This window comes from Pinus tabuliformis, chromosome Q (genome assembly GCF_031772625.1).
Source record: "Pinus tabuliformis cultivar Carrire ecotype Pingquan chromosome Q, CPIR1, whole genome shotgun sequence".
NCBI lineage: Eukaryota > Viridiplantae > Streptophyta > Pinopsida > Pinales > Pinaceae > Pinus > Pinus tabuliformis.
Window position 1 is genome coordinate 590,551,509 of NC_142296.1, and position 4,098 is coordinate 590,555,606.

The window sequence follows — 4,098 nt, forward strand, 5'->3', positions numbered from 1 at the left end:
ACATTTCTCAAGAAGATTATGATAAAATCGTTTGCTTATGTATCAGGTGTTCGTGAGGAAGCACACATACAAAAGAAGGAAGCTGAGATCTCATGAGCAGGGGAAGCAAACCACACAGTGGAGGCATAACACGGATGGAAATCGGTAACCTCCTCGAAGATTTCAAGATGGACATCCTGGGCACTCTCACAACGCAGCTGGATGTCCTACAAGCTAAATAAAAAGAAGCCTTAGCAGAACAAAATTTGGCTATCTTCTGTCCACGTTGTCAAAAGAAGCACAGCCAACGGCAATGCCCATTAGACATGGTGCAGACATGCGCTATCTGTACTAAAGATCATGCCACTGAAAAATGTCCATCATTATCGGGGCTAAAAGAAGTATTCAAGGAAGCAGAAGAAGAAATAGAGTTGGTATATCTGATGAACCAGTGTCGACAGTGATAGGATAAACCTGTAGGTATGTCACAAGATGCATCCCAGTTCTTTCCTTCTTCACAGTTTAATTAGCAACAGAACCTTGGGGTAGCATGGCAAGGCCAATCACCTTACCCAAATTGGCAAACCCAGCCATTCCCTATGACATCTTGGCCAACGCAATCCTTTCCGGGTAATGGCTGGCCAAATTCTCCTTTTACTCTTGTTTGGCAGGGCAATCCCTATCAATCCCAGTGGCCTGCCTCCACCTCTCAAAATCCGAACTGGTCTACAAATTGGCAGTGACCTCTAGGGATATCCAATGCACCTATGGGGATAGGTCCTCAGCCTCAACCTACACTATCAGCTCCGTATACATTACAACAAAATCCTCAACCTCTTCTGCGCCCTCAATTGCCAGCTCAGCCGAATCCGAATCCTAATAACAGACTGGTCCAGTTGGTGTAGATTATTGAAAGCTCAAATTATGAGATTGAGTAGAAAGAATGTAATGAACTCAAATTGAGGTCAGGGTGTATCATCACCCCTGAGGAAAACAGGGACCAACCTTCAATTGAAATTGAAACCCCACCTGTACATATACCACCACCTATAATTAATACTGAACTAAACTAAGGGGAAGAGACAGATCAGCGTGAAGACCCTGAAAAACTTACAGTCACTTCTCCCCCATTTCCTGAAAGGTTAACGATACCCAAACCTATTGTTTACCCAGATTTTGATCTTGTAGGGGAACTAAAAAATATTTGTATTAAAATTCCTCTCCTCCAGGCCATTCAAGATATTCCCATCTATGCTAAAACAATCAAAGAGCTATGTGTAAAGAAGCCTGCGAGGAAAGCAAAAACTTCACCCACCATTCACATTGTAGGAACCTTATCTGATTTACTCTTGGGAGGGGAAACTCTAGTAAAATATAAAGATCCTGGAAATCCCATAGTGACAGTTCAGATATATGGCCGCTCTTTTCCCAATACACTAGTTGATCTGGGTGCAACCATTAATATTTTAACAACAGAAACATGTCAAGTACTTGGTATTATAGCCTTGGAACCAACCACCACTTTATTAGAACTAGCTGATTGTTCGATGGTAAGGCCAGAAGGGACCTTACAAGATATTATAATTTTTGTTGATTCATGGGAATATCCAGTAGATTTTCTTGTCATAAACCCAAAGAGTTGTTTGGATGGGAATCCTATGATTCTAGGCCGACCTTGGCTAGTGATAGTTGATGCTTATATCGGCTGCAGAGAAGGTAGCATGACTATTACAGAGGGGGATGCTATAAAAAATCTTGTGTTATATCCTCCTACCAAGCCTAGTCTACCCATTGTAAAAATATGTAGACAACCACCAGCATAGCTGGAGGAAAGCATTCATTCACCACTCACAGTAGGAGAGGCACTAGAATTTAAAGATCAGACTGAAGATGACATTATCAATAATTTTATAAATCAACCAGCTAATGTGAGCAATGTAAAGTGTCGAATTTTGAAAGCAATTCTTGATAATGAAGCCATGGAGGATCCTCTAGGGGATACTGACGACCAACATATTCATATGATTGTTGTTCATAACAACAAACCTGTTGAGATCGAACCAGGAAAAATTCTAAACATGAATGATAGTTTGGATAATGATCATCAACAAAAGCTCATACAGGTCTTGTAGAAATATAAAGGGGCTTTTGCTTGGGATTATCATGACATGAAGGGTATAGACCCATAGCTATGTACACACCACATCTATATGGAGAACAATGTTCGACCCATCTGGTAGCCTCAACGAAGATTGAATCCACATATCAAGGACATTTTGAAAGAAGAGTTACAAAAGCTATTGGATGTGAACTTGATTTATCCTATTTTGGACAGTAAATGGGTCTCTCCATTGGTGGTTGTCCCCAAGAAAAATGGGAAGTGGCATATCTGTGTAGACTACTGGGAATTTAACAAGGCAACACAGAAAGATCACTTCTCCCTCCCATTAATCGATGAAGTCCTTGATACTTTGGAAGGGAAGCAGTTCTTTTCCTTCCTAGATGGTTTCAGTGGCTACAACCATATTCAGATCACCCCTGAAGACCAAGACAAAACAACCTTCACCTGTCCCTGGGGTACATTCACATACAAAGTATTACCATTTGGCTTGTGTAATGCCTCGGCTACATTCCAGAGAGCTATACTAAGCATTTTTGTTGATTTGATAAATGAAGGACTTGAGGTGTATATGGACGACTTTACTCCATAAGGGGATGACTTCAACCAAGCATTGCAAACATTAGAAAAAGTTTTAGAACGATGCATTGCTACCAGGTTATGTTTAAGTAATTTCAAGTGTCACATGATGATGCCCGAGGGTGTAATCTTGGGACATTATATCTCTGTAGTAGGGATATAGGTAGATCCAGCAAAAATTCAGGTAATTATTTTACTGCCTACTCCCTGCACTCAGACAGAGGTACGCAACTTCCTAGGATACACAATCTATTGTCGTAGGTTTATTAAAAATATTTCACATATTTCCGCACCATTATATGTTTTAACTGGAAATGTTGATTTTAAATGGTCTTACAAATGTGACACAACTTTTACAGGTCTAAAGGAACTAGTCTCAACAACACCAGTATTATGTGGACAAAACTCGGAGCTATCTTTCCACATATCCACAGACGCATCAAATGAAGATATGAGCGTTGTCCTCAGTGAGGAGGAGGATAGGAAACCTTATACTATATATTATAGTAGCAAAAATATCAGATCTGCAGAACTTAATTATACAGTAACAGAGAAAGAATTCTTAGTTTTTATTCATGTAATAAACAAGTTTAGACATTATATAACTAGCTACCAAGTCTTTCTGTATATTGATCACTCTACAATTCGGTATATCGCTAATAAAGCTATCACAAATGGTCAAGTAACACGGTGTCTATTTCTTTTGCAAGAGTTCGACATTACTATTAAGGATTGTCCGGGGAAGGAAAACATAGTTGCTGATTTTCTATCTCGAATCGTGAAGGTGAATGACCCACTAGCGGTAGACGACCAATTTTCGGATGAACTTCTATTTTTCGTGTCGGTCAAGATGCCATGGTACGTAGATGTGGCAAATTATCTGGCAGTAGGGAAGCTACCTAGGCATTTGACGACAAGAGAGAGGAAACTAATCGTTCAGCGCAATGCCTGATTCTCTTGGATAGGTGGATATCTTTTTCACATAGGGGCCAACATATGTATACACAGATGCATCTGTGAGGATGAGATTTATGACATCCTGATGGCTTGCCATGAAGATCCCTACAGGGGACATTTCGTAGATCGAAGGATAGGGCATAAGGTATTATAGATGGGCTATTATTGGCCCACTATTTTTAAGGATGCTAATAAATATACCTAGGCTTTTGATAGCTGCCAAAGGATGGGCTGACCTAGACAATCTGATAAAATGCCTCTGCAGCCGCAACTAGTCATAGAACCCTTCGAGCATTGGGCATTGGACTTTGTGGGCCCATTCAATCTGTCATCCAATCAGAAGGCCTACATATTGGTTGCCACAAATTATGTGACAAAATGGGTGGAAACAGTAGATTTACCACGAGCCACAGAGGAAGCTGTGATTAGCTTCCTTTTTGGGCTATTTGTGCGATATGGTTTAC